General features: G+C 34.2%; 1 long non-coding RNA gene across 1 annotated transcript; it reads left to right on the forward strand.

Annotated features, from left to right (window-relative positions):
• Nucleotides 630-1,696, forward strand: LOC110270505. Its single transcript, XR_002360126.1, has 2 exons — nucleotides 630-1,137; nucleotides 1,254-1,696. It is a non-coding gene; the product is annotated as an uncharacterized LOC110270505 (long non-coding RNA).

Genomic DNA, 10,028 nt, shown 5'->3' on the forward strand with positions numbered 1-10,028 from the left:
TTTCCTTTCTCAAAATTGCCTTGATCTTCAGTTTCCAATGGGAAAAGTTATTCCCGTTGAATTTCTCAATCTTAAAATTTGTTACCATAGTTCTAACACGAACCTTTTGCAGCGGAACACTAAGGACCTAAAGCTCTGATACCACTGTTAGATACCAAAGTTAATAAGGACGAAATAACGCAACTAAAATTTGTGAACGAGAAATAGATGGAACTGAACAAGAATATAGACAATAGTAAAAATAATTATGACAAAGTGATGAAATTACAATCTCTCACAATATATAGAGAAGTTTATAATACTCTCTTACGTATTATAGAAATTCATACAAAGGGATTACACATATGAGAGACCTTACTATTTTTCTCTCTAAGTTTCACTCAATAATTCTATGTAAAACAAGGCATTCATTAGCAAATGGTTTAACCCCTATATATAGTATTTTGTGGAGGTGCATTTGGTTTACAAGTTGATCAAGTTATGCACAAGTGTGTGTACTAGAATCTTCATTTACATTCATCTTTATCAAGTTGTATAACAAGTTAGATAAATATCAACTTATATAATAACTCATTCTTTGACTAAGTCAAAGATTGCAACTATTCTACCCTATCTTCAAATAGCAAATTTTGACTAGAACTTTGACCATGTAAGTTGGACAACTTGTAAGTAGTTTCATGAGTCTTCTAATTTGATAAGAACCATTTGCATTATACTTGATTCTAGACCAAGTTTAAGTTCTATAATGTTCTTAAATTTTGTTAAAATTTCATCATGCTCCACTTGTATCACTTGTAACCTCTAACCAATTTTGTTGATTTCAAACCAAAAGAAGAATTTTGCTTCTTTTCACATTGCAATGCTCTTTAATCTCTTATTTCTTCTTCCCCTGATCTCATCTTCTCACCTATTTCTTTCTTCTCTTCTTTTCAACTCACATAATAGAGCTGATGACAATGTCATTATCTTTGCCATCTGATTCCATGCACAAGATGATGAGTTCCGATCATGAGTTCTAGAGAAGAAGACGATCTATGCATTGATCATTTTGCTGCGCATCTGATTCAGAATTTGCCTCCATGAATCCGATTATGGATCCTTCAATCCCGTTCTTCTTACACCCGGGCGAACATCCAGGTACTTCCTTAATTTCACTGGTCTTGGATAACAAGAATTATAATTCTTGGTCAAGATTGATGTGGCTAGCATTAAAATTGAATAATAAGCTGGCGTTCATTGATGGATCTTTACAGAACCTGATGAAGAGCTCTTCTCCACAGGACAGGGCAATGTCTCAATCACTTCTTACTTCACCAAATTGAAACGCATATGGGAAGAACTACAAAGCTTCAGTCCAATCCCTTCGTGTGTTTGCACCCTCTCTTGCATTGAGTTGTATAAGGAGAAAGATGATCCAAGCATATCGTAATTTACTAGCTCTCTTGCAACATCATGAAGCGACTAACTTGCACAATATCAACCACTGCACATTGCTCATGACACAGATACAAAACTCACAAATGAAGGCACCTTAATGATAATGTCAATTTTTTTCACCACAAAATTCTGCATTCTAGATCATAGATACAGGTGCAACAGTGCATGTCACCTTTAGTCTTCATGCATTTCATTCATATGTCTACATTAAACTAATTCGGGTTAAATTGCCTAATAAAAGTATTTCTCACTGCATCAATATCTGGTGTTGTCAAATTTTCTAATAGTCTAACTCTTTCTAATGTCTTATAATTTATCCGAATTTGCTCTTAATCTCATATCAGTTTCAGCTCTCATTGAATCAATTAATTGTCAATTCACCTTTAACAAGTTTAGTTGTGAGATTCAAAACTTCCATACAATGAGGAAGATTGAAGCAGTTGAACTCAATGAAGGCTTGTATGAACTAAAGAAAAGGCTCCCTTCGAACCTAGATGAAAAAGCTTTGCACATTGCAACGCATATAGTCTCATCTTGAATGACCGATGCCACTACACTTTGGTACTTTAGGCTTGGCCATATACCCTTTAATAAGTTGCTTTTTACATCTGAATTGTATCCTTCAATTTAGCAATTTCAATTCAATAAAAATGTTGTTAATACTCCCTGTGACTCGTGTCACTTTGCTAAGCATAAGAGATAGAAAACCTTTTCCAATAAGCACTTCAAAATCCATTTCAATCTTTGATTCAATATATATTATTTAGGATCCTCCCAACATCTCATCTTCTAAAAGATGCAAATACTTTTTAACAATTGTTGATGATCACAGCAAATTCACCTGGGTATTTTCATGACTTTCAAATTTGAAACTCCAGGTTATTGATTTTATCTAGGCACATCACTCATATCATGGAAGAGCCCGAATATCATGCCCTTGCACTAGCAATGTGCGAAGCCCAGTAGCTTTCCTATCTTCTTGCTGACCTACAAATGCCTCTTTTCCAACCTATTCCCATCTATTGTGACAATGAATTCGCTCGTTACATTGCTGCTAATTCCGACTTCCATGAATGAATCGAGGTCGATTGCCATGTTGTAAGAGAAAAATCTAGCTCCGGCCTCATCAAGCTACTGCCAATTTCAACAAAAGATCAAAACGCATATATTCTGACAAAGCCATTAGCTCCTGGACCTTTCAAGACAGGCTTCAATAAGCTCGGATTGCTAGATATCTACTTAACGGGGATTGTGTGACACTCTTCTTTGATTTCTTCTTACAATTTCTCTATATTTTTTATTTCTGTATAGACATGTAATACTGAGTTGTTCTAAGTTGTCGTTTTGTTGCCAAAATTGTCAACTTAAGGGGGAATATTACCGGCCTATACATATAGTTGTAGTTAGTTAGGTAAAATATATAGAAGTTAGCTAGTTACATACAGTATGTGAAGAGTGTCTCTAACTTGTATATAAGCAACATCTTTCTAATCTGATAGGGACTCTTGAAGCTTCTAGCACTACTTTCATATCAATGCAATAACAAAAACTCTCCTCGTCTGTTTCTAACATATGGTGACAAATGAAAAATCAACCCTTGACATTAATTGGCCATGACACATAGTGAGGTAATTAATACAATGCAAGACTTTGAATAATTTAGATTTCTGACAACACAAAAACTACAGTAGTGCCAGGAATTCAAAAAGCTGATCAGATATTGATTCTGATGAAAGGTGGATTTGCGAATCAAATCAGAGTTGAAACCAAAGTAAAATTGACCAAGCATATGTACCAATTTATTTTGCATTGGTGGGAAAACCGTGCACTAACTACAACACATGATGTGAGATGACATGGCAGTGGGCGATGCAACTAAGAAACATAAATAGAAAATAATGCATCATGATGTATGTGTTTCAATAATTTCGTTTTTAATTTTTTTTTATATTTTATAAATAAATTGCATGAAGATGGAGGAAGGGATTATACTTATATATGGTCCTTACTCACATACAAAAAGAGAAAATACAGAAATACAGAAAGAATATAAAACATTATGTTAGGTCTTTCATGTTTTTTTTAGAGTAATTACTTAAATTATTTTTCAAAGATTTTAAAAAGTATATTTTTGTCCTTAAAAAAAATTAATACACAAAAATATCTTTAAAATTTTATTCCGGCAGACAAATCAGTTTCAAATTTATTTTTCAGCAGAGTAATTACCCATATCAGTTTCCAATAATTTTAAAAGCAGACATTTTAGTCTCAACAAAAATTCAAAAAAAAGTAAAATAAAATTATTATTATTATTATTATTATTATTATTATTATTATTATTATTATTATTACACAATAATACTGTACCATAATTTTTTATATTTTTGAACAAAAATAATAACAAATTTATTCATTAAATTCTTATGTATATATTTATAATATAAAAAGTATATATATACATATTCACTCAATAATAATTGATCCAATTAAGCTCTTGTGGTCATGCATACACAACGCATGCGTACGCACAACGCATGCATACGCACGATCCCCTTTTTTGTTCCAGTGATGCGTATTCATGGTTCTCTTTTTCTTCTTAATGCCGTTTTTACCAATTCTTTACTAGAGTATCTGAAATCAATCAAAAGTCACAAAACTCAAAGTAGTATCCAATGGGGGTTAATCCACTAAAATTCTCTAACAAATCAACAGAAAAACTATATAAATCACATAGAAAAGATACAAATGATACTCACGCATCAACCACGTTGAGGTTGCTAAGTATATCCTCCTCGCTTGAAGTTTCGACCGCAAAGGATCTTGCACATCCTCTTTGGTTGTGGTAATTACCACGGCCAGTACTTGCATTCACATTCTTCCTAGAACAATCCTCCACCACGCGACTCCTGTTCACCAACTCCACAAAACCTTAACCTCAAGAGGCGCTACAGCTCGCATGATGTCGTCTCTTAAACCATCCTGATACTTCATACACTTTCACTCCTCATAACCTTCAGAAGCACCCTGACAAACTCTTGAGAAACGGCACAACTCCTAGAACTTACTCGTATACGCAGCTACAGTCATAGATCCTTGCCTCAATTGAAGTAGTTCCAACTCCTTAGCTTGTCTCACCAAATTCGGGAAGTACTCCTTATAGAATTCTTCTCTGAAAACCTCCCAAGTGATTACCTCATTTCCATTTACTTGCTACAGAAGATGGTAAGTCCCTTGCCACTAATGATGAGCTTCTCTAGCCAGCTGATAAGCAGCAAGCTCCACCAATTGACCCTTAGGTACGTGCTGCGCTTGCAGTGCTCTCTCTATTGCTCTAAACTAGTTGTTAGCTTTCGTCGGATTAGTCGACCCTCTGAAAATAGGGGGATTAACCTTCAGAAAGTTTGCCAATATCATCAGACCTCCTTCAGCTGAGTTTCCTCCAGATCCGTTACCATTTCCATTCATTCTCTCCATTGCTTGGTTAGTAGCTGTCGTACAAGCTTGCATTGTGTTGACAAGGTTGGTCATTGCCACCTAGAATTCGGCCTGATTACCAGACAAAGCGAGTTTCTCATTTCCTCTCCATCCTCGACCTCGTCCAAGAGTTGCCATTTCGGGTCCTATCCACACAAAACAAGTGATATCAAGGTGATCAGTTCCAACATCTCAAGTTAAGTACTTTAATTTCACAAAAGTATACTCATGAACTTCATGCTAAACATATCAATCAGATATCCTAAATAGTATATGCACAAATTCAGAGTATGCATTGCAGCATAAGTAGTCCATCCCTCAAGCTCACGAGGACGAACTGCTCTGATACCATAATATAACACCCTAATATTTGAATCCTTATGCTCGAGTCATAAGTCAGTGATAATAAGGTGGTACGACTCTCAAGGTGGATTTATAATACATATATATAATTGAATGGAATTATTAAACGAGAAGTCTGGAAAAGCGTAAAATAAAATCGCAAATCGGGAACACTCACGTATTGATGAAATGAAAGATAAAGCGTGTTCGGAAAGAGATATAAAGTAAAACGTTAAGGAAGAACAAAATAAAGACAGGAGATATATATGTAAGCATAAGTAAATAGCCACTAGTCGCGATCTGCGAAGTTTAGGTTGGCTAAGGTTACAGAAATAAGAATCAATTTGACAATAGTATTTTCCTATCTCTCCCAAAGTATACATAAAGGACTCTATAGACAAGTTCTCAAAATGAATAAATACATACATATAAGTTTTTCAAAATATTGTGGAGAGAATCTAAACAAAAGAAAAATAGAAGTCCAATAAATTTTGCCATCTCTCAAATGAATCACAGCTCACTGCTGAGCACCAGGACCTGTATCTGAAAAATAGAAGATATATACGGAATGAGAATCTCCGACCCATGGGATTCCAGTACGGTAAAAGTTCCAAATAGATACTGCATAAGGCAACACGAACTCACTAAACAATATTAATTCTCCATGAATCATTATATCCATCTTAAGTTCTCTCTAATCCATAACTTGGCAACTATCATAAGGGAATTCTAAGTCTAAGTCAACAATTCTCAGCCTTTCTCAACTCTTCAACAGAAAACGGAACCAGAACTAGCCCTCTGCATCAACCGACACCAGTATGAGGGACCTCTCAGATAAGCAAACACAAACAATACAAACAAGGAATACACAAGTATATTCAAGTAAGGCAAGTAGCATTTAATCATGTAATATATACAATTAGGCAAACCATTACAATTAAGCAATCCTATACAAATCAAACATATGAAAATGATGTATGCCTCTCCTATGACCGATGAGTCTCATCTGTCAGTTATCAAGCCAACCCGACATGTCCGGTAGCAAACTTTAGACAGTCCCTAAGCACGCATCCCCAAGAGTCTATTCATATATATAATCATTCATCAATCAAAACCTCATCTCATTAGGAAAATCCTGGGAGTTTAAGTGCCCGGTCACAACTTGCATTGAAGGGTCAACAGACGCTCAGATCTCAACCTGGAGCAAGTGGAGCCGACCCACTAGATCTACCCAAGAAAATCTGGAACTCAGATAATTTCTCAAATCTCATATCATTCTCGACCGGGAGCAATTAAGTGGGGGCGAACCACTACATCTACCCTAAGAGACTCAAACCAAACCCGAAGCAAGTGGATCGATGCCACTGCATCTACCCAGGCAGGTATATCACAATCAGAATCATGCTCAACATCAATTTCATTACCAATCTCATTAATAATCTCCTCTTCAATCTCTTCTTAATTCATATTCAACCTTAATTAGTCTCATTCATCATCATCATTCATCATTATAATCAATTATCACATTCATTCTCTTCATACCTCACTTCATACTTTGTTCTTCTCTTTCCAATTCATCAACTCATCTCTTTAATTCTCATTTCTAACTCTTCTATCCTTAATTACACTAGATCTATACTCTTATCGGGGTTTATAAAGGTTTAGAAGGCTCGAAGAATGGTTAAAAGCTTAAAAATTCACTTTTCAGAAAAACAAGGTGGCCGCGTACGCATGCACATACTCGCGTACTCATGAGTGTAATCTTGACAAAATCGCGTAGGCAGACCACCTTCGCGTACGCGAAAGGTTTGGGTAGTGGGACTTACTCTCGTATGCATGACTTGCGTCCCGTACGGATGAGCGTCATTTTGAAAAACTCGCATACGTAGCCCGTGTTCGCATACGCATGGGTGTTGACAGAGACCAACTTCCGTGTACACGAGCACAGGCCTTATCAGAACTTGAAAAAGCTGATATATTATAAAAAATCAGTTTTTAGCCCAAATTTCAAACCTTCATATCTTTTTCACAAAATTCATTTTTCAACCATTCTTGAACCGTTGGAAATATCGATAAATGAATTTTCATAAAAATCTAGTTTTATAAAAATTTTCACTCAAAAGACTGAGATGCGGCCCGCCGAAGTTGGTCAAAAATTAGTTTTAACCAAAAACAGTATTTACCAACTTTTCCAAAAGTTTACAAGCCAAAATCATTTTCACTCAACAAATTTACCTCAATCTATCTCTATTCACTTATTCACACTCAACTAAAACTCAAACCTACTTCATATACACATTTCAACTTAAATTCATTAATTTAACACCTCAAAATCTCATTTTTCACTATTCCATCAATCATTCCAATTTTCACACATTCAATACTGAAATTCTCATTCAATCTCATGCATCATCACATAATTCAAACACCACTTACCATTCTTACCTTTTTTCTAGCGTTCGGCCTAAAATTCACGGCCTCCGACCCAATATTCATCAATTCAATATATATATATATAGCTCATAATTACATAATTCACTACTCAACACCAATTACAACAACACATCAACTATGCATCATCACACTACATCACTATACATAATCACACAATTCTCATCCAAATCATCAATTACAACAACATCTCAACTACATATATCAATTCCAACCAAATATGTAATTTAAAAAAAGCCTAATCCTAGAGGTATCTTGCTTAGGATTTCATACTACATTATACGGTATTTAAATGAAACTAAAATCGTACCTCTTGGAAGTCAAAACTAAGCTCTTCACTTGTGAATCTCCACTCCAAGGCTCACCCAAAAGCTTCTCAAGCTAATTGCAAGTTCCCAAGGTGTACCCAAAATCATCCAACACTCTAATATACACAATTTCATACAAACATCAACCTAGGGTTCATGAAATCTCATAAATCACAAGGGTTTGAGGATCTCTTACCTACACTCACGAAATTGGTTGTGAAACTCACCAATAGCTCATACTATAGAGCACTCCTAAACAACCAAAATCACAAGATTTCTCAAAATCTGTAAACATCTTTTGAATTTATCATGAACTGCAAAAATGGGTATGAGAACTCGAGATTCTTACCAATCTTTTTAGATAGAATTATAGAGGATGAGAAGGGTTTCACATGGCCATAAACGGTGCGACAATCGGAGCTCCGGAGAAAAAGTTATGATGGATTGAATGTTTCAAAGGTTAGGGTTTCTCTCCTCTCCCTTCTCTTCTCTCATTACAGCATTGAAATACAAATGAATGGGGTGGTGGTACTGAAATAGCTTTAGGAAGGGACTATATGTTGGGTTTAGACCCAACTTGGACTCGGTTCATATATATGGCCTGTTTGGCCTAACTTTGGGTCAAAACCTTTGCGATTGGCGTTTTAATCTACGTTTTAAATATTTTTACTTTTTAAATCATAATTTTTAACTTTTTCACTCATAATTAATTTTCTCCGCTGTAGTACCAGGCTGATCTCAGCCGGTACTGTCGGTCAAATTTTCAATGCACGTTTTTATGCAGAAAAATATTTTCCAACTCAAAAAAATCCAATGAATCCAAATATTATATTTAAATTATCAAATTATAATTGCTAAATTTTTCAATTATTTTCGTCCATATTTAATTAATTACTTATTTAATTAAGGTTTGACCAAATTTTACAAAACTTGCTATCTTGATATTTTCGTGCTCAAACTCATCAAAGTTGTGTATCTAAGGGTATAGTTCGAGGACATCGATTATAGGTTAGGGTGCAAAGGGAATGTTTTGATAATATACGTACCGACTGATGTTTGTTTTACTTCTATGTTGTAGTTCTATTATTTGTTCTACCGATTCTTTCATTTATTGTTTGTCTATGCTAATTTGCTTTTCCTAAGACGTGATACTTCCTTTTAATTGTTTCTTCATTTCATTTGTTCCTTTCATTTCTATTCTTGTTGGTTCCTTTTTTTATTGTTCTTTAAGGTGTAATGTCGTTTGAAATTTGTGTTTGTTGGAAGCATTTGGTTTTTGTGAAGAATGGATATTGTTTGCATGAAAAGTAGTTGTGTTTGAATGGAATTACTAGTTTGTTGTTGGATTAGTGTAGTTCTTGCAGTGTTAATATGTTTTAATAATTTTTCTGATTTCTCACATTAAGAAAATCTTATTAATAATTTAGTGAGATATACCAATCGAAAAATCTTTCAAAAACAAGGAAAAAAAAAATTATATTTGGTATCTAGGAGTTAATATAATTTCTTGGTTACACACATTACTGTTTGAATATGATAGTGTTTTCGTTTCTCTACGTAATTGTAGTTATAATAAAAGAATCAAATTTTACTCATATCCCTCATGTATGACTAGTTGTATGAAGATAATGTTATAATTTTGAGGCTTCGACTTTTCACTTTATAACAGGGCCATGGACACTAGAATATACATATATATATCAAATCATACTAACAATTTGAACTATTAATTCATCATAATCTAACTAATATATATACTTGTTATCATCAGATATTGTTAGTTTTAATTTTAAACTCAACATAGTATAATATTTAAAAGATTGGTGTTATGAGAATTATGTTTAATCCTATGAAATTTCTAAGGTGAAAATATTATATTTGCTTCGAGTAGAAGGTACTTATGGTTTCAAAGGAAAAAGAGAAGTTTCGACTGAATAATAATCATAATATGCATAAATAGAGTACTATTATCATCAATTAAATAAATAAATAATATTTTTGTATGCATGCAAAAAA

The sequence above is a fragment of the Arachis ipaensis genome, chromosome B01 (assembly GCF_000816755.2).
Source record: "Arachis ipaensis cultivar K30076 chromosome B01, Araip1.1, whole genome shotgun sequence".
Taxonomy (NCBI): domain Eukaryota; kingdom Viridiplantae; phylum Streptophyta; class Magnoliopsida; order Fabales; family Fabaceae; genus Arachis; species Arachis ipaensis.